The sequence below is a fragment of the Cnephaeus nilssonii genome (assembly GCF_951640355.1).
Source record: "Cnephaeus nilssonii genome assembly, chromosome: 3".
Classification (NCBI taxonomy): Eukaryota; Metazoa; Chordata; class Mammalia; order Chiroptera; family Vespertilionidae; genus Cnephaeus; species Cnephaeus nilssonii.
In genome coordinates this window covers 34,142,796-34,165,419 of record NC_137074.1, presented here as the reverse complement: position 1 = coordinate 34,165,419, position 22,624 = coordinate 34,142,796, and the positions used below count along the sequence as shown (strand labels likewise).

General features: G+C 39.6%; 1 protein-coding gene across 2 annotated transcripts in view; it reads right to left on the bottom strand.

The window, feature by feature from the left end:
* The window catches only part of NAALADL2 (N-acetylated alpha-linked acidic dipeptidase like 2), a 1,181,205-nt gene that overhangs the window by 1,100,085 nt on the left and 58,496 nt on the right, over nt 1-22,624 (bottom strand). Inside the window, exon 2 of one of the 2 annotated variants that reach the window (XM_079765801.1) lies at nt 9,463-9,525. The gene's annotated coding sequence lies outside the window, so the exon portion shown is untranslated. The remainder of the gene's footprint in view (nt 1-9,462; nt 9,526-22,624) is intronic. The other variant, XM_079765802.1, reaches the window with a different exon arrangement.

Sequence of the window (22,624 nt, the reverse complement as noted above, 5' to 3'; positions counted from 1 at the left end):
CAATCAGGCAGGCAGGTGAGCAGCTGGAGCCAGCAGTCCCGGATTGTGAGAGGGATGTCCAACTGCCGGTTTAGGCCCTATCCCTGTAAACCAGCAGTAGGAAATCCTTCGAGGGGTCCCAGATTGGAGAGGGTGCAGGCCGGGCTGAGGAACACCCCCACCTCGTGCATGAATTTCATGTACCAGGCCACTAATTTATATTGATATTTGATTACCAAATTTATGAAGGTGCTTCCTTTTCTACTTCTAGTTTTATGCAAGAATGTGGTGACTCAGCAAAGTAGAACCTGGTGAAGCATTTTCAATTCATTTGTAATTAACTATTCCAACCTTTATTTTAAATGCTATAACCCTTGTTTTAATCCTAACCCAAAGATATGGCTTTATTGATTTGGAGAGAGAGAGAGTGGGGAAGAGGAGAGAGAGAGAGAGAGAGAGATTGGTTATATTGCCTCCTGATCTGGGATGGAACCAGCAACCTTTTGGTATACAGGATGGCTCCAATCAATTGAACCACCCCACCAGGCCATAAACTGAAAGTCTTCAGACAGAATTTCCAATGTATGTATAAATATGCTCAGTTACCTTTAATCTTCAGTTTAAAGAGCTGTGACTATTTCACCAAACTTTACCATAATGCCACTTGACTCAGAACTGTATCTCCAAAAGGAAAAAAAATTAATTATTTCTTATAAGGAATGTAAACTTTGAGTCATTTAGAGTTAATGGAAAAACAGAGTATTGCACCTAATGAGATGTGTCACTTGGAAAAAAAAATTACTTAACTTCATTTTGACTGTTTCTTCAGCACTAAAATGGGAGAAATATCTATTCTGAGTTATTACACACACACACACACACACACACACACACACACACACACACCATCAGGTACTTAAAATGAAAAGGCTCATTCTATAGTACAACTCACCAGAAAACAAATCCCGCATAAGTTATCAGCTTTTATTGTTTCATTTTAAAAATAAGCATTTAAGAATTAGTAAATATATGAGGAATGCTTCCAACACACACACACAAAAAGAGTAAAACAAACAACCAAAAAAGGGACCAGGAGGAAAAGACTATGCAAAATGAGAAAGACTTCAACAAAATATAGTTAATATACTGTACCAATCAAGGACAGGACACCATAAAATAAGAACAATCACAAAATTAAAAGTTCATAAAAATTAAAAAAATAATAATAAGAGATTAAATCAGGGAAATCACCAGAAACAAAAGAAATGAGAAGTAGGAGGGAGGGGGATATGAAAAAATCAAAGAGTTAAATAAGGATAGCCAACATTTTTTATAGTAGGAGTTCCAGAAATAAAGAGCAAAATCAGAAGAAATTCACAATAAAAAAATATAACAATAACAACAACAATAATGATAGCAGGAACATTACAAAACTGAAAGAGCAGTTTGCAAGACACACAGATATTCAAAAAAGAGATCATAAAATTTCCCGAGAAAAGAAGCATCAACCACTACAGTGTCCTCTGACTTCTCAGCACAAGTACTACAAGAATAGAAGCCTCAGAATTCTGAGAGGAAGCTGCCTATGCTCACGCAAACTAGCAATCAAGCATGAGAGTAGAATTAAAGACTTTCAAGCTTTTAAAGAGTCAGAAAACATTCCCAGGCACCCTTTCTTAGAAAGCCATTGGAGAAAAAAAAATAAGATGCAGGTAACATGGATCCTAATACAAAAAACAGAGGCTTTCCAGGATGGCCACTGTACCAGGTTTAGAAACAAGAGTTAAAACCTACGCAGGAGGATGAAGGGATACAATAGAATATCTCCGGGACAAACATAAAAATGTTTAATATCGCTAATAGATTAACTTGTCTGGATCCATTCCCTTCCTGTTCATAATCTTTATCTCCCTCCCCATCAAATTCAAGAGGACTATATTTTTTTGGTTTTCAGAAGAACACTTTTACTAGTTTCTCTTGAGTTCTTTTGTTTTCTTCATTTCCTAAGATTAGGACTAAGATCTTTACTTGTACTTCTGTCTTTAACAATAAAGGTGAGGAAGGTCATTTTTTTCTGAGAACAATGACCACAAAAATCATTTTAAAATGTTATTGATAGCCATTTACTATTCTAGAACATTTTGGGAACAAATAGGAACAGATGTAAAGAAAACTAAGCAAACAAGAAAGGAAAATGTTAATTTCAGGAAAATTTTAAAATATATGAGAAAGAAACATTCATAGAACATGCCCTAATTTAGAAGTAAACAATATTCACTTAGTAATTATATATGTAAAAAACCATTAATTTCACAAAGTGTGATATAATTTTGTAATTAAAATAAAGAGAGGATATTTGGGGTCAATGAGCATGAGATCTTAAAAAGCATTCTCACCATAACAACAAGAAGTCAATGATAATATCAATAATTTATAAATTAAGAAATAACTCTAAAAGCATAGAGCTAGCAGAAGAAAGAATTAGAACAGTTGAAAATGGTTGTCTTTTAGGAGCAGAACTGGGGATATATATAACAAGGTTGCTATGCTTTCATTTTAAGTCTGTGATTTTAAAATATGTTTAGGTAATACTTTATTAAATGATAAATGAATACTAAAATAATTTAATAAAAGCCACCCTAAAAGTTTGCTTTTTTAGATGAGAAAGTGGAAAGGAAAGGACAGAGAAAAGGGCCAAGGGAAGAAGAGAGAGAGGGAAAGAATGAAGCAACAGCGAAAGAGAAACGATGGAAAGAGTAGATTATCAAACACCTTAGAAAGTAGTTTTTAAAGATGTTTTTCATTAAATGTAAAAGAGGTAATCAAAATAATTTAACCTGATTGCTAATTACTGTCTCTGGAATGTGTTAAATTTGTAAATAAGAAATAAGTATCAGTAAAATATAGCTTAATTGCTTACACTGTATTGCTTCATTCACTCCTCCCATCAGTAACCTAATTCAATTTACTCCTCTGTGCATAGATAGAGGTCCCTCCCAGCCAGCCAGGGTGCCTCTCATCCACCTCATGTTCATTTCACAGAAGACCATATCTTCATAATGTCAATCTCAGCTCAAGCACTTACAGCAGTCCTTTGCCCAGGTTTAAACTACTCTGCCTGGCTCCTCACATTCAGTAACTTCCCAGGACAAATCTTTTGTTCCAGTCATTAAAGTCTCCTGCTTACACTGTCATTCTCCCTCTCAGTACCTCCTAAATCATTGCCTTTATGGTTCATGCTGTTTGGTCACCGAAGGGGAAAAAAATATAAAGTTCTCTATTTACCAATCTCATCTACCCAAATTCTCCCCATCTATCATAGTATACATAGCTCAAGACATGTGGTCTAAAATGCCTTCTCTGAATATTCTACAAAACACAGATTTAACCCTTTTCTTTTATATATATACTAGTGGTCCAGTGCACAAAATTTGTGCATGGGGGGGAGTCCCTGAGCCCAGCCTGCACCCTCTCCAATCAGGGACTGCTGACTCCTAACTGCTCACCTGCCTGCCTGCTTGATCACCCCTAATTGCCTCTGCATGCCTGCCTGATTGCCCCTAACCCCTCTGCCTGCCTGCCTGGTCGCCCCTAACCTCTCTACCTGCCTGCCTGATCACCTCTAACCTCTCTGCCTGCCTGCCTAATCGCTCCTAATTGCCTCTGCCTGCCTGCCTGATCGCACCTAACCTCTCTGACTGCCTGCCTGATCACCCCTAACCTCTCTGCCTGCCTGCCTGATTACCCCTAATTGCCCTTTCCTGCTGGCCTGATCTCACCCCCAACTGCTCTCCCCTGACAGCTTGGTTGCCCCCAACTTCCCTCCCCTGGCGGCCTGATCTCACCCCCAACTGCCCTCTCTGCCTTGGCCCCCACCACCATGGCTTTGTCCGGAAGGAAGTCAGACGTCTGGAAGATGGCTGGTCGACCCGGTCTAATTAGCATATTACCCTTTTATTAGTATAGATAGATTATATAGGATAGAATTGCTTAAATGGGGGGGGGGGGGCAGAAGGAAGCCTTTTTCAGCAGGAGGAGATGCTCTTGGCAGACAAAAATACGTATTCCCTATATCTGGACTGATAGCCAGCCGTATGCACTATACTGCCAAACCAGTCATTAAAAAATTGAACTGCTTTCTTACACCTTAAACCATACAGCTGTTGCCCTTAAAACACCTCAGCCCCCACCTTAGGTTCTGCCTTCGCAGTTCCCCCAGATTAGGTTCTGATTGGTTGGTTTCTATACCAGTCAGTGTCAAAAGCTCCACCTCCTAGGCAGCCACTGGCTCCTCACAGTTCACCCAGATTTGGTTCTGATTTGTCGGTGTCTATGCCAGTCAGCATCTCCGGGCCTATCTCTGGGCCTGATCAGAGAGGCGGGGCTGATCAGCAGCCCCCACTGAAGCCCGGAGAGAAAGAGGCACAGCTGCTGGAGAAGCCCGAAGAGAAAGAGAGAGGCAACGGCTGATCAACAGCTGCCATGGAGGCTGCAGATCAGACCCTGCCTCTCTCTCCCTGGGCCTCTCTCCAGGCCTCATCCATAGCCCCCTTGGCAGTCAGTGCTGGGTCACCATGGCAACCCAGCACTGACTGCAGGACTGACTCCCGGTTGGTCAAGCCTTCGGTCATTTTGTGCATTACAGTGTTACAGACCCTGGGTTTTTATATATTAGGATATAGATATATACATATATACATATATATATATGTGTGTATATATATATATATATATATATATATATATATATATATTTGAAAGAGGAAGGGAGAGGGAGAGAGAAATAGAAACATCAATGATGAGAGAGAATCATTGATCGGCTACCTTCTGCACGCCCCCTACTGGGAATCGAGCCCACAACCCTGGCATGTGCCCTTGACCAGAATCAAACCTGGGATCCTTCAGTCCACAGGCCTACACTCTATTCACTGAGGCAAACCAGCTAGGGCTAACCCTTTTCTAATAACTCTCACTAATGTCTTCACCTCATAAAAAGCATCTACTTAAATATACTCCTATTCTCTATTTTTGTCAATATTTGTTTTCCTATAATGGTAATTAACTTTATAGCAGAAAACATACTGAACTCCTCTGAACCTTCCATAATAATGAAAATCATAAATGGAGTCCACTAATGCATCCTGAATGTTTTTAAAAAATGTTTCATAGCATCCAGTGTATTTTCATGCACATGCCACATATTCAGGATACACTGAATGGTTGATTGTTTAACCCACTTTAAATTTACTAAGTAAACATATTCTACTTTCACATACATCAAATCTCTACACAAACACCCTTTTTGTTATTTAACTTTTTAGCTTTCTGACCTTAATTTGTGTTTTAGTACATATCTAGCTATATTGTCACACATTCCAATTTTCTACTTTAGAAAAAAATAAACCAGTATATAAAAATTTTACAAACTATCATTCAGCTATATGGTGATAAAAAATAATTTCTATCAGGATTCTTCATAAAATTATCTTCATAATTTTTATGTTATTTCATTTCAAATTAAAAATAAATGAATTTTAAATAAAATGAAATGTGGGATGCTGTGAAGTAATGGATACTGAGAGAAATGAAATAATTTCTGAAAAGTTTCCTTGGAAATTCATGTTACCTGAATTTTAATAAATATCTAGTAAGAATTTGGAGTTAAAGGCAAGCAATGTAGTAAGAGAAAGAAATGTGAGAAGTGTTGTGGTTCTATGCGCAAAACTTTATTTTCAGTAAGACATTTGTGTCCAAAACTGTGTTATTCCAGTTTTGAGGCATGTTTTAATTCTCCCGTTTCATCTTTGTGGCAAAATATATATGGATGGGTGGCAACTATTAAGAGAAAAAAAATTTATGAAAATTTCTATAGAAGAATTCAAAATACATATTATTAGAAAAAGCCAATTGTAAATTCCCTCATCTCCAGGCAAAAAGTTGTCATTAGCCACACTGTATTGCTGGGAAAAGGCTTTGAACTAATGTAAAAGAACTGCTTTTTTGTCTCAGTTCCTGGGAATAGTATAGCTACATTAAAGAAAAAGAAAAGCCACATGCAGCATGTTAGCATTAATAGTCTTTCAATAAATAGTAATGGAATGGAGGAGATTTACACTCCTTTGTCAAGACAATGGAAGTCTTCTTAGTCAAGAAGCCAGCTTCTGATGCTGTGGATAAAATTTCACAAGAGGTCTTCTGAAAGTAATATAGTTGCTCTCATAGAAAGCTGTTTGGTCTTATCCTACTTGCTCTGAAAGATATTTTGTTGTTTGTGATTGTTTGTTCATTCATTCATTTGTTTGTTTTTAACAATTAATTGCCTTTGGTAACTTAAGAAGAAAATTTGTTAAAGACAAGTGGTAAGGCTGCCTGCCAAGGTAATGGTATAGAAGAGGTGCTGTCAGAGTCAGAGTTAGAAGCAAATGAAGAAAACCAACAGACAAGGCAGCCTGTGCCTCATACTATTACCACCTAACTTACTAGGGGAAGAGAAGGGGGAGAAAGGGCAGTTATAGAAAAGCAAATTACTTTATGGAAAGACTAGCGGCCTGGTGCAGAAATTCATGCATGGGGGAATCCTTCAGCCTGGCCGGCGATCAGGGTCAATCAGGGCCAGGGGGAGGGGCTGTGTGAGGTTGACCGGCTGGCCCAATCGGGGCCATTGGGGCAAGCTGGCCATGGGGAGGGGACATAGGAGGTTGGCTGGAGAGTGGGAGGGTCTGCAGGAGGTTCCAATCGAGGCCATCGGGGCCGGCTGGCCGGGGGAAGAGGCCGCGGGAGGTTGGCCAGCTGCGGGAGGTTAGCTGTGGGAGCACACTGACCACCAGGGAGCAGCTCCTGCATTGAGCATCTGCCCCCTGGTGGTCAGTGTGCATCATAGCAACTGGTCGACCAATCATTCGGTCATTCGGTCTTTCGGTCGTTAGGTTGCTTAGACTTTTATATATAGAGATAAAAGGGCCCTTAGGAGAATAAGATGGGGAACAGGATAGCCTTGTGACAATGTCTGGGTTTAGTTGACACTGTTGCAATTACCTGGTTATCAATAATAGGAAAGGAGCAAAGGGGGAAGGCCAGACAAAAGCATGTCATTTGAGCAGCTTCACCAGGAAGCTGCAATTTCACACTCCCCAGGGACCCAACAAAGGGAAGACAGACATGCCCAGTAAACTTGGGGTGACATAGGGAAGGTACTTGTCTGTCAATCACACCTGGGGACAGAGATGGTTGGCCAAATGGGCATGACCACTGCAAGCATGCAAACCTGTGGGAACACACAATCCCCTAAACAAAGGAGTTCACTCTCTTTTTGCTCCTCTTTTGGACTCTTGTTGCTTACGTGGCTCTTGGCTCTTATCTCTCTTGCATTCGATCCACAGCCATGTGGATCCCACATGCAAAGGACTAATGGACTGCAGTGGGAAATACAGGCTAAGCCAGACTGATGCTGTATTGGACCCGGCTCCGATATGGAAATGAAACTCTGGACACTGGCACCGATTTTGGCTCTGCTGAAAACCTAGCTACACTTCTGACTGGACTGAGGAAAATAGGACTTTGGAAACCCAGGAGTATAATTCCACAGAAATATAGCTTTCTACTCTATTGCATTCTCCTGTGGAGTCTCAGGAAATTCCTTTTCTCAGGATATCACAAGAACTCCACCCCGAGTGGCAACAGGGGGAGACGAACTCCTCTCCTACCCTGTAACATAGTGAGATTAGAGTTACTACCCAGAAGAGGATGTAATGACTTCTGGATTCTTTTGAGAGATTCTGCTTTTAGGCAGATAAGGCAACTGCCTTTAGCTCAAATAGGTCTTATTCCAAACAGGCATATTTTGGGGTGGCATATCCAGATCCCCTTCACAACACTCCCAGTTTTCTTGACCTGCATTTTGACTGATAGCAGCCCAGACAAATGCCAATTCTTCCAAAATACCAGGCATCATTTCTTTGAGAACTGACTCCTCTTCATTTGAAATAGCCAAAATGTTAAATTTTTAGTTAACTATAGAAAATATATAGTCAAAATACATTATAAATGTTTTATTTTGTAATGAGATATAGAGATGAAATAATAACAATCATTAAATTAATCTGATATTATAAGATAATGTATTTAATTTAATGAGGAGCCTTTAAAAACATGGTAGTTCATAAATTACCAAATTACTTTTATCTATATATATAAAACCCTAATATGCAAATAGACTGAATGGCAGAACAACCGAATAATTGGTCACTATGATGTGCAATGTCTACCAGGGGGAGCGTGCGGAATATGGTGGGCATTGGCCACGGCGGGATGGTGGAGCAGGTGAGCAGGTGAGCTCATGAACTGTCCCTTCCTTAATTCTTTAGACATATCTCTCTATCTTAAATACTATACTTTAGTTGTCATAAATTACTTTTTAACTAAATATTCTTCCACCTTCCATTACCACTTCACTCCCTGAACATCTATTCCTAGCCTGGTTATATGTTCACCTCATTTCCTATGCTTATCCTTATTGTTTTCACTCATCACACTAAGTTGTACTTGCCGATCGTCTTGACTGACTGGCACTAAACTGTAAACTCTTGAGAAGTAGATACATGTATTTCACCATCATGTCATCAATGTAAAGTAGCTGCACTGAATGAATGCTCAATAAATATTAGTTGAATGAAAGAGTGATTACTTCAACTTCTATTTTCCAAGAGAAAGAGAATATAGCTAATTAGTTCATTCCATGATCTTTTAAGTAGAGAGCTAAATAATCTCATATGATAGCATGATCTATAACTAATTATATTGATTTAAATCTCTTAAAATATATTTATGTGAAGATTTACTTTCCTTTAATGCAATATCCATAATAAAAACTGCTGGCAATTTCTAATTAGTTTTTTTTCAAATCCATATTAACTGAGAATTCAAATACCACTGTGAAACATTCACATACGCTAATTCATATAATTGCTTAGCACAGTAAACGGCCTCAATAATGTTAACATGATAGCAGTTTTGCTGGTAGACTGATTTAAGGTGATGGCAATAATGAATGAATAATCAATTATCTTTTATGTAAATTGTATGACAGACTTATGTATTCAAGATAAAGTTATTTTTGAAAGAGTGATAAAAATTTAGACATCTATAGAGTTCTTTGAAAGTATAGGAAAAGCATACCCAGATATCCTCTTTACAAGTAACATTGTTGTTAGCTTTATTATTAGATTAAGCATGAGGACAATTTAAAAAAACACACATTGTACTGGGAAAGATAATGTGAAATAAAATTGTATAATTTGACAATGTTTTATAATGCATGAAATAATTTTCCCCAATGTCCAAAATGTAAGTAAATGATATCAATATCTGAATGCTTTTTGACAAAAACATCAGTTACAGAAAGAAGTAGGAAATAAGGTTTCTATATTCTCAAATTGCTGGATGGTTTTATAAACATTTATAAAAGGTCACCAACAGAAGGCTTACCTGGGTCAAGTGAGAGTCCCTAAACATCAAGAGCTATTTCCAGTGTCCAGCTGGGAGATCTATCTAAAACAGAGAGTAAAAAAAGACAGCTCGTGACAAAGCTGACACACAGTATTCTGGAAGGAGTAAAATCAATTGTGACATTTTTCATTTATTTGTAAATGTCTCTTTGGCAGTACACTCACTCAAAAACGACAGTTGCTTCTTACAGAATAGGGGAGAGGAGGGTAAAATAGAGGTATCCTGACAGTTTCTTAATAAGATTTTGCATTAGGGCTACTCTAACACTTTCCCCCAACAATGAGCTTGCCCTTCATTTTCAATATCATAACTCAGTAATTTAAAAAGTGTGATCTCTATGAAAAACTAAACTAACCAGTCCTCAACAGTCATTGCCCAGTTTATTTTCCTCTTGTCTTTCAATTAGAAAACATTCTAAAGCAGGTGTCTAAATAAATGTCAGCCATACAAAGCAATTACCTCTTTTTTTATTAAAAAGAGTATTGTGTTTATTAAAAACAGCAATATGGAGTGTGACTGACCAATTCAAGACAGATTTTCCAGTAACTCAGTGTTTGTATGGAAATATCAGCAAACACAATTTAAGTTAGTCTTAAAAGGCTTTGATTTTTTATATTCTAAATTCCCAAGAAAAATGAAATTATCAGCAAGGTAAAATTTCACTAGACTTTGTAACTTGAGAAATCCCAAATTAAGCAGTCTAAATATTTCACTTTATTTATTCATTCTATTGTTCTTTGATCATATGCTAAGTGCTTGGTGCAGTAGCAAAGCAACTGTAAACCCACTTCTGAAAAACGAACACACATAAAGTATAATGTTCAGTGAAAATGCAGTCCAATCCAAGAACTACCCCAGTACCTTCACCTATTAGTCATAGGTATTTGCTGAACTGGGAAACTGCATAAAATAAAATGTGCGCATAGCAAATAAAAAGAACAGTCGCTTTGGCCATTTTATATGCCAACACAACCATAGCATTCTGGGCTCAAATTCTAGATCCCAGAGAAATGACCTAATTATAGAAATCCACAACATAAGGAACTCCCTAGGTTCTAATTTATCTACAGAGTTATTTTAAATATATTTTTAAAAGATTAGCTTAAGTTGTATTTGCTGATATTTCCATACAAATATTGAGTTACTGGAAAGTGTGTCTTGTATTTGTTGTAACAATTAAATAAATGCTGGTGCATTCATCTGGAATTCCAAGTTCCGTTTCTGGTATGGTTTTCATTCTTTGAAAGATGGGAGCTTAAGTCATAGCAATGGACCTACACACTCTAAAAGTTGTATGTACTCATGTCTGTCTTCAATCCTCTTCATCCACACACAGAGATCTGACATCATCACTGCATTCCCTACAATCTGAACAGGGATTTCACAAAGTAGACAATAAATGGCTGGTGCATTGAACTATATTACAAATAAAGTACCAATTGTTTACTCCGTTTCTACTTATACTAGAACTAGCTTTGAAGAATGATTTCATCTACCCTGCAGAGCATTTAAACACAACCATTAGGGTCACATATTTTATTTCAGAAGTACAAAAACAGCATTGATTTTTAAAATTCTACATATTTTTTGTTGTTGTTAATCCTCACCCCAGGACATTGTTTCCTTTGAATTTTTTTTTAGAGAGAGTGGAAGGGAAGGAGGAAGGGGGAGAGAGAGAAACATAGATGTGAGAGACACAAGGATTGGTTGTCTCTTGCACATGATCTCACTGGGGCCCGGGATCAAAGCTGCAACCCAGGTAGGTACCCTTGACCCGGAGTCCACTCATGACCCTTCAGTGCTTCGGTCAATGCTCTAACCATTGTGTAACTGGTCAGGGTGAAAGTTGTACACCTGTTTAAGAGGAATTTAATATTTTTATCTCAGAGGCAAGCCCTTACTTCTTGTGAATCCCATTTGATACATAGAAATATATGACATGTCTTAAGATCCTTTGGTGTTTCAAATGTAAATATTAAATTGCATTACAATGCAGACAGGTAATCCTGAGGCCCAGCAGAGCAATAATGATTAACAATATGCTCTAGAGAATACATTTTAATAGTATCACTCATAAAATCCATGTTTCAAAGGTTACAAACAGACTCAAGTTTGCCAGAAAGCAAATAAATCACCTTGCTTTGGGGTTTTTCATCTCTGATTTTTAAATAATCAGCATCATCTCCTGAGAGCAGGTAAACTATACTTATGTGCAAATGAACTACAGGAAGTGCTGAAATCCTTCCAGAGGGCTAACTCTCACTGGATTCTGCTTCTAGTAAAGTCCACTCCCAGTGTTCATTCGAATTTATTTTAAAAAATGAGAAAGGAGACTTTAGGGAGGTGGCTTTTACATGGATTTTATTTGCTGATGATTATGATACACAATACCTCTCACAAGATGACAGGGGTTGGAAGCCAATCCCACTATCACTCTTGCACTGTTGAGAGCTCTAGTGGAGTGTACTCAATTCTGACTCCAAACTAAGAGAGAATGTAAAGAGTCCAATAAAATATGTAGAGGGTGCCCGAGCCGGTTTGGCTCAGTGGATAGAGCATCAGCCTGCAGACTGAAGGGTCCTGGGTTCGATTCCAGTCAAGGGCATGTACCTTGGTTGTGGGTACATCCCCAGTAGGGGGTTTGCAGGAGGCAGCTGATCGATGTTTCTCTCTCATCGATGTTTCTAACTCTCTATCCCTCTCCCTTCCTCTCTGTAAAAAATCAATAAAATTATATATATATATATATGTGTGTGTGTGTGTGTGTGTGTGGAAAAATAATACCTAACAAGGATAGAACTAAATGAGCAAAAGTGAAAGAAAATTTGATGAAAATTGGTGCAAAATGCTGAGGAGAAACATACCATATATACAAAAACAGGGCTAAATGAACTCAAACATCAATAAACAGGGTTATATTTAATAATGCTAATGGGAACTAACTAGATGATGCTCATAAAAAGCTTTCTTTAGTGCTTTGTAATACTCATAATTTTATACCTTTTTTCCAAGTCATATGAACTATTAAGTCAATGTGCTATTTTTTACCTCAATAAATTGCTTCAACAAATTAAGAGATTCACAAAATAATGAGATCATATAAACGATGAATCTGTTGTCCCATTTAATATTTTTATAGTCACATTTCCTACTTTCTATTTGCAATCTTTTATATTTTCTATAAGGATATTTCTGCAATGCTAATCACCCTATGGGAGTTTATCATCTAAATGAAAAGGAAAAGACTAGCACACATGAAACAGTAGTGTTTCTAATCAATACTCAGAGTAAAATCTTATGGGGAAAATTAATTTTCCCTGCAGAGAAAGTATGAGACATCAAGTTGAAATAAGCGCTCAAATGTGTATTTAAATCTGTTTACTGCGGAACTAGCGAACTTTTTTTTTTTTCTGTAAAGGTCCAGATAGTAAATGTTTTTGGCTCTGCTGTCCCTATGGTCTCTGTTGCAACTATGCTGTTTGCTGTTACAATGTGAAGCAGCCATAGACAATATGTAAACAACTGAGCATAGTTGTGTGTATTCCAATAAAACTTTGATTATGGAAATAGATTGAGGAACAAATGTGGCTTGCAGGAACATAACTTGACAGTCCCCGGTCTAGTGTATCATTTTGAGAAGTAATTCATCCCATTTTCAATAAGAAGCAGAGAGCAAGAAATGAACTGAGGCCAAGTGGAATTTTTGTAGATATACTCTGAAATCCCAGAACACCAGAAACACTTATATTTGAATACAATTCAATAAAATGTGATGGATGTTTTTATTGGCTATTGTTTTATATTACCCAAGCAAATTCCTCTCTCCATTGAGATTCTTTAAAACCTGCCAACTAGGCAAAGCTCTTCCTAAGTTTGCTGTCATTGAATTTCCTTGGCACTTAAGATAGATTTGATAAAACAGTATACACATCAAAATTTGACAATTAAAAGCTTAATTACATTTTTTAAATTAAAAGAACTTTATCTATCTCTGAGATGTGGTTCAATGTTGTACCTCTTTCCTATAAATCCAAATATTTCACTATATAAGAAAGTAGAACAGAAAAAAATTACTACAAGTAACCTTAACCCTTTTCACTCGCTTGCTTTTTTCTTGATTCCTTTATTCTACTCGGGATTTAATTTTTTAAATACCCCAGATTTTACAAAGCGCAGCAGTAGAATAAAAAACTGGAGTTTCTTTTCATACAAACTTATTTATTTGGATTTTTTTATATTTCAAATTATTGATACATTCAAAGAGTAATTTTAATCTCTATAATTTTTCATGGTGTGATATTTTTTGAAACATTCACCCACATGAAGACTTGGTTTACATTCACATGTTTCGCAAATATAAATCGTCTCTCTTCTTCCTCCTTTGATTTTTCTGTTAGAACAAACAACACAATCTTTGTGGTTTTTGTTAGGGTGAGGTGTGATTATATGGAGCTTTCCATCTAAACATTGCTCTAAGTTAGTGGATAATAATCTACCCCTGGAAGTTAGTGTACCATCTCAGAATTCTCCAACAAGATCATGTACTAGTTTCCTAATAAATTTCACATGCGTTATCGGTTTTTCATTTTTTCTTTTTTGGCATCAGTTGAGTTGGCATTTACATCTTACTTGTCCTTTCATGCTAATGAAAACAAGAAAAGATACTGGAAAAATAGACAAAAATCCCTCTTCCCCCCGTGGTGAAACTACGAGTCGAGTGTGGCTCGACATACGAGCTGCTACCGATGCTAACCGTGTCGAGTCACACTCGACAACCGAGTGCAAAAGGTTAAGCATCATGACAACTTTCTCTTTGAACTCTACCCTCCATCATCCTACCTAATAATAGACAAATATGCAAATTGACCGCACCTTTGCTACGCCCAAGCCACGCCCACCAGCCAAGCCACGCCCACCAGCCAATCAGGACGAGTATGCAAATTACCCCAACAAAGATGGTGCCTAATTTGCATATCAAGACAGCGTAGAAAGAAGCCAAGAGCTGCAGAAGGGAGCAAAGCTGCGGAGAAGCAAGCAAGCCGAGGGGAGGAGAAGGGAGGAGTGGAGGCGGGGCCGGGGGAGAAGGGAGGAGAGCGGGCGGGCTGGCGGAGAAGGGAGAAAAGCATGGGGGCTGGCGGAGAAGGCGGGGCGGGGGACAAGGGAGGAGAGCAGGCGGGGCGGGGTAGGTTGCAGCAGGAAACCCTATTGCAGGATTTTTCCTGCAATGGGAACACTAGTGTAATATAATATAACACATTCAAAATTCTGAATAGAAAATGTTAGTAATTGTAATATGGTTCTCAATTATTTCAGTGATAAATCACTAATAAAAATTTCACTGTTACAAAATGTTAAAATTCAGCTTATTAACACTCCTTCTCTTAAGTAATTGTTTCCTATAGAAAAGTTATAAAAATGATCATGACGTTACTATCTATATATATAAAAGCCTAAGCGACCATTCGACCATTCAACCGTTCGACCGGTAGTTATGATGTGCACTGACCACCAGAGGGAAGATGCTCAATGCACAGGCATGGAAACATGGAACAGAATGATGAATCTCAGAGGGGAGGCGGGTAAGAGATTAACCAAAGTTCTTATATGCATACTAGAGGCCTGGTGTACAAATTCATGCACTGGTAAGGTCCCTTGGCCTGGCCTGTGGGGATCGGGCAGAAACTGGCAGTCCAACATCCCCCGAGGGGTCCCAGATTGCAAGAGGGTGCAGGCCAGGCCGAGGGACCTCACCAGTGCACGAATCTGTGCACCAGGCCTCTAAGTTAATAATAATAGCTAATAACTATTAATTAATTAAATTCCATTTAATATTCAAAGCAATCCTATGTAATGCAGGCACTATTATTACCTTCATTGTATAATGATGAAGACACTGTGCCTCAGACAGGTGCTTGTCCAAGGCATAGGGTTAGTAAGCAGCAAAGCTGGGATTTAAAAGCAGATGTTCTAGGTTCTAGATGCTAGTGAGGCCAAGACCATGATTCAGTGTCTCCACAGAACTAACAGCCTGCTGACACAGCCAATATGCCCTACACTTTGTCTGGACAAGACATCACTGGCAAAAAGGATCATGAAACAGGAGCTGGAGGTGAATGCAGAGAAGTACACGTCAAACGTGGACGATGGAGAATAAGAGGGAAACTCCTAAAAGCTTAAACTGGGAATCCCAAAACTAGTTATTCAAAAAATGCTACATGTCAGTAATCTTCCTTAGAGACATGACAAACACATTTATTTCAGGCTATGAAATCATGTGGGCCTTTGAAAAATCCTAGATCCACTATTTACAAGGTAGTTTTTTGATTACTTAAAATGTATGAAGCTCAGACTCCTCTAATACAAATTAAGGAAAATGATCAGGGTTGTTTCGTAGGGATGTTACAGGATAAAATGAGCTCATGTGGGCCTGATAAATACTGGGTTCCCCCAAGTGGTAGCTGCTATTATTATTCAGGGTTTTGTATTTTTATTTTTAACTAGAGGCCCAGTACACAAAATTCAGGCACGGGGGGTGGGGTGGGCGGGGTGTGTGTGTCCCTCAGGCCAGCCTGCACCCTCTCCAATCTGGGACCCCTCGAGGGATGTCTAACTGCCCGTTTAGCCCCGATCCTGGTGGGATCGGGCCTAAACGGACAGTCGGACATCCCTCTCACAATCCAGGACTGCTGGCTCCCAACTACTCGCCTGCCTACCTTCCTGATTGCCCCTAACCGCTTCTGCCTGCCAGCCTGATCACCCCTTAACCACTCTCCTGCCAGCCTGTTTGATGTCTAACTGCTCCCCTGCCAGCCTGTTTGCCCCCAGCTTCCCTCCTCTGACAGCCTGGTCACCCCTAACTGCCCTCCCCTGCAGGCTTGATCGCCCCCAACTGCCCTCCCTTGCAGGCCTGGTCCCTCCCAACTGCCCTCCCCTGCTGGCCTGATCACCCACAACTGCCCTCCCTTGCAGGCCTGGTCCCTCCCAACTGCCCTACTCTGCTGGCCATCTTGTGGTGGCCATCTTGTGTCCACATGGGGGCAGGATCATTGACCACATGGGGGCAGCAATCTTGTGTTTTGGAGTGATGGTTAATCTGCATATTACTATTTTATTAGATAGGATAGAGGCCTGGTGCATGGGTGAGGGCCAGCTGGTTTGCCCTGAAGGATGTCCCGGATCAGGGTAGGGGTTCCCTTGGTGCATGGGGCAGCCTGGGCGAGGAGCCTGTGGTGGTTTGCAGGCCAGCCATGATCCCCGGCAACCCAAGTGGAGGCCCTGGTATCTGGAATTTATTTATCTTCTACAATTGAAACTTTGTAGCCTGGAGCAGAGCCAAGCCTTCTGCTAGCTCTGTGGCGGCAGCCATTTCTGTTCGAATTTATGTATCTCCTATAATTGAAACTCTGTAGCCTGGAGCAAAGTCCTGGGCTGGCCAGGGCTGCAGAGGCTTGGCTTCCTCCATTGCCAGGGGCAACCCTGGGCTCCTGCTCTCTCCAGCTCTGTGGCCGCAGCCATTTCTGTTTGGATTTATGTAATTTCTATATTTGAAACTTTGTAGCCTTAAGCGAAGGCCTGGGCTGGCCAGGGTGTGCGGAGAGCTTGGCTTCCTCCATTGCCGGGGAAACCCAAGCCTCCCTCCTGCTCTCTCTGTGGCTGCAGCCATTTTGGTTGGGTTTATTTGCATAGTCGCTCCTGATTGGCTGGTGGGCGTGGCTTGTTGGCATGGCTTGTGGGTGTAGCGGAGTGATGGTTAATTTGCATATTACTCTTTTATTAGATAGGATTATAGAAGTGGTAAATAGTGGCTATGGTAACGAGTTTAAAGATGCCAGATTTCTGGATAAAAATTGAAAACATACCCAATCATTTGAATGTCTTATCTATGTAACTTTGGGCTTCTCAAATTTCATGTGTTAGAAACAACATTTGGGGGGAAAACAATTTTGATCAGTCAAAAAGACAGAAGATTCACTGATTCTTTCACTTTCATCTGAAGACATATGTATACAACTATTAAGCTGTTTCAATTTATAGATCTTCCTACCTTGTCTCTCCATTTTCCCCCAATATACCATAGAAATATCCTTTCATCACTGTCCTAGTATACCTTGATACACCAAAGATAGAAAAGAATTGTACTACTGAATGCATCTGATATATTCATCATTAAATAAGGAAGAAGTGACAATTATATATTAACTAGTAGCCCCTTGCAGGAAGATTCCTGCAATAGGGCTTTCTGCTGTGCTCTCCCCCACCCCACCTGCTTGCCTCCCTTCTCTGCCGGCCCCGTCTGCTTACTTCTCTGCAGCTTTGCTCCTACGCTGTCTTGATATGCAAACTAACTGCCATCTTGGTTGGGTTAATTTGCATACTTGCCCTGATTGGCTGGTGGGCGTGGCTTAGGCGTAGGAAAGGTGCGGTCAATTTGGATATTACTCTTTTATTAGGTAGGATGTCATACTCCAGTAAAATGTTTAACATGTGGTGATATTTAACATATAACATTGGGCATAATCATAAAGAAGCAGATTATATTACAAGGAGATTTTTTAACTCAAAAGAGAAAAATGAGGTGCGTTTCCCTTTCCCTTCTCTCTCCCCTCCCCTGCCCCAGGCACATTACATTAGCTTCCTCACTCCTAAGCTCCAAGAGCCTTTCCTTTAAGTCCATAACTTGTTTCCTAAGACCATGGCTTCTAGGAATTACTTTATCTACCTCTGTAATTTACCCAATAAACGTTCTCTTATTAAAAAAAAAGGAGAAAGGTTATATAGAAAAAGATAGATATGTGGGAAAAAGAGAGAATTTCATACTCATGAAATAAATTCTTTTTATTATTTTTTTTTTGCAGTTTTCTCTTAAAAGTATAGTCTAAACAGAGATTTTTTTCTGATTGTCTGAATAAACATTTCCCAGAGAAGATATACAAAAAACCAAGAGGTACATGAAGAGATGTTCAACACCATTAATCATCAGGGAAATGCAAATCAAAACCATAATGAGATATCACTTCACACTTGTTTCAATAGTTTTATCCAAAAAACCAAGACATAACAAGTGTTGTGAAGATGTGGGGAAAAGGGAACTACTGTGCACTGTTGGTGGGAATGCAAATTGGTGCATCCATTATAAATAACAGTAAAGAGGTTCCTCAAATTTTAAAATAGAACTACCATATGATTCAGTGATTCCACTTCTGGGTAATTACCCCCCCCAAAAAAAAAAAAACACAAAAAAAAAACAAAACAAAAAAGAAATACACTAATTTGAAAAGATATATGCACAACCATGCTCATTTCATGGAAACATTATTTACAAACTAGAGGCCTGGTGCACAAATTCATGCACGAGTGGAGTCCCCTGGCCTGGTGGGCAATCGGGGCCGATTTGGGTCATCTTGCCCAGTCCCAATCGGGGCTGATGGGGGCTGGCCGGCCAGGGAGGGACCACGGGAGGATGGTGGGACTATGGGAGGGCTCCAGGGTGTGTCTGGCCCTCTTGCCCAGTCTTGATCGGCCATATCCCAGCAGCAAGCTAACCTACAGGTCGGAGGATCTTCCCCTTGGTGGTCAGTGCATGTCAGAATGACTGGTTGAGCAGTTGACCAAATGGTCAACCAATCGGTCAGACACTTAGCATATTACACTTTTGTTATAAAGGATAGTCAAGATATGAAAATAACCTAAATGTCTGTCAATGGTTACATAAATGGAATATTAATCAGCCATAAAAAAGAATTATATCTTGTCATTTGCTACAACACGGATGAACTTTGGGAGAATTTGTTAAAAGTGAAATAAATCAGACAGAAAAAGACAAATACCAGCCTAGCCAGCATGGCTCAGTGGTTGAAAGTCAACCTATGAACCAGGAGGTCACGGTTTTATTCCTGGCCAGGTCACATTCCCAGAGTTGCAGGCTCGATCCCCAATGTGGGGCATGCAGGAAGCAGCTTATCAATAATTCTCTCTCATCATTGATATTTCTATCTCTCTCTCCCCTTCTCTCTGAAATCAATAAAAATATATATTTTTAAAAACGGTAAATAAATATGATCTTAGTTATGTGTGGAATCTAAAAACAAAACTGAGCTCATAAATATGGAGAAAAGATTGGTGGTTGCATGAGGAAGGGGTAAGTGAAATGGGTTAAAGAGGTTAAAAGGTACAAATTTCCACTTATTAATGACTAAATCATGGGAATGTAGTATAGCATGATGACAATAGTAAATAATATTTTATCACATATTTGAAAGTAGCTAGGAAAGTGGATCTTAAAAGATCTCATCACACACACACAAAAAAAGTTGTAACTATGTATGGTGACTAATGTTAACTGGATTTACTGTGATTATCATTTTGCAATATATACCCACATTGAATCATTACATCATATACATGAAATATATAATGTTATAGCAATTATCCTATATAAAAAAAAGCCTAATATGCTAAGTGTCTGGTCGGCCTCTAGGCTGCTCAACCAATCAAAGCGTAATATGGTAATGATATGCTAAGGCCGCTCAACTGCTCACTATGATGTGCACTTACCACCAGGAGGCAGACAGTCAACCAGTCGACCAGTCACTATGATGTGCACTGACCTCCAGGGGACAGATGCTCCAACTGATAGGTTAGCTTGCTGCTGGGGTCCAGCAGATCAGGACTGAGCGAGACGGGCCGGACACACCCTGGAGCCCTCCCACAGTCCCTCCCCGGCTGGCCAACCTCCCGAGTCCCTCCCTAGCCCCAATTGTGCACTGGTGGGGTCCCTCGAGGGATGTCGGAGAGCAGGTTTTGGCCGGACGGTGGAACAACTGGTTGCTATGATGTGTAATGACCACCAGGGGGCAGGAGCTCAATGCAGGAACTGCCCCCTGGTGGTCAGTGCGCTCCCACAGGGGAAGTGCCGCTCAGCCAGAAGCTGGGCTCATGGCTGACGAGCACAGTGGTGGTGGTGGGAGCCTCTCCCACCTCCACAGCAGTCAGACATCCCCCAAGGGCTCCCAGACTGTGAGAGGGCGCAGGCAGGGCTGAGGAACCCCCCCAAGTGCACGAATTTCATGCACTGGGCCTCTAGTTACTCAATAAAAAGAGAGAGAAGTACCTATTGTACTTCTGTTCACAAGCTGAATTTTATAAAGAATAAAAAAGCAAAATAATCTTACAAAATCATATGATTATAATGAATAAAATAATAAGACATAATTATGTAGTGATATTTACGCACTATTTGGCAATGACCTAGCAATATAAGAGTACCAAAGACATAAATAAGGAAAGACATTTCCCACAGATGAGATAAATAGGCAGTATAAAGCCTTGGGTAGGTTAAAATAAATGGGATTAGTTCCGGCAGGCAGCAAAATCCTATGAGATAGAACTTATCTTTCATCTGTTTTCAATTCATTCAGCTGGTAATAAGCAGCTATTTTTGTGTCACTCCATTGTTGTCATCCTGTTTTAAGTTCTGTTTTCAAACTTAGACCAACCTATTACATAGTTTGTTTTAGGAAAGCTTAAAGGAAACATTTGTAAAAGAGATTGCAGAATGCTTCATTAGGTTACCATCACTGACCTGTTTCTTCAGAGATTATTTTTGTGTGAATTAAACCAAAATTACTTTGAAATTACAGAATATGAGTTATGACTATAAAATTTGAATTTATTAAATATAACCAGAATTTATGTACACACATTTGTTTTCCTCATGGGATACTCTACATGGATTTCAATTGTGATGCCATTGTCTAAGCATTTTAATAAATGAGAGTTTGTTAAAAAGCAGTCTTATCACCTAATAAAGTTAGTTGTCTCAAAGTTCAGGGTAATGTGATATGAAGGCAAAAATAGTCCATTCAACCATATTAACCCTAGAATAAAGTAGAGGACACATAATATAATGATTCCACTGTACTCTGTGGGATATATAGAATGCCATTGTATGTGACCTTTTTTTTAAGGGATGCTGAAAACAGAAGGGTAAGAAAAGGGCAATGAAAGAAAGACAGAAAACACATACCACCACCACTTCCCCACCCTCACCACCCCCCCCCCAAAAAAAAAAAAGCCGTTCATGCATTCACTCATTTCAACAACTTTGCTTAGGGCTAACCTTGATCTTAATGTTGAAGATTTTGAATTATTTGCATTTTAAAAAAAACAACCTATGAGAAAATTATTTCCTTTGGAAACGCTAACCCCATGTTTAAGAATATAAAATCTGTATATTGAACACACTCTCTAAGTGTTGGTTTGAGCCATGATTATTACCAGTAATAAAATGATCATTAATATTTTGGTTTGCTGTGATGTCTTGTAGATAGGATGTTTGTGTGTGAGTGTGAGTGTGTGTGTGTGTGTGTGTGTGTGTGTAAAAGAAACAGAAAGATGAACAGAGAGACACAAGGGGAAAAGGAGATACCTTGCTGACTCACAGAAATTAAAATATCCTATATAATAAAAGGGTAATATGCCAATTGACCGAACAGTGGAACGACCAGTTGCTATGATACGCACTGACCACAAGGGGGCAGATGCTCAATGCAGGTCATTGAGCTCCCCGTGTGGCAGCGCTGCTCAGCCAGAAGCCAGGCTGACAGTTGGCAAGTGCAGCGGTGGTGGCAGGAACCTCTCCCACCTCCGCGGCAGTGCTAAGGATGTCCGACTGACATCCCCCAAGGGCTCCCAGACTGCGAGAGGGCGCAGGCCAGGCTGAGGGACACCCACCCCCCTCAAGTGCATGAATGTCATTCACTAGGCCTCTAGTATCTTTATAATGCCAGAGTTTTTCCTACTCTGGAAAATTCAAATAACTGAGCCTTTGCCTTAAAGCAAGTCCAGCCTGGCCAGTGTTGCTCAGTGGTTGAGCATCGACCTATGAACCAGGAGGTCATAGTTGGACTTCCATTCAGAGTACAAGAGTACATGCCCGGGTTGTAGGTTTGATTCCCAATAGGTGGGGGGGCATGCAGGAGGCAACCATTCAATAATTCTCATCATTGATGATTCTATCTCTCTCTCCCTCTCCCTTCCTCTTTAAAATCAATTTTAAAAATTTTTAATAAAAAAAAACGTCCAGACTACAGAGCCAAATAAGATAGGAGTTGCTATCTCTACTTTCTTAAAAAGTTTACCA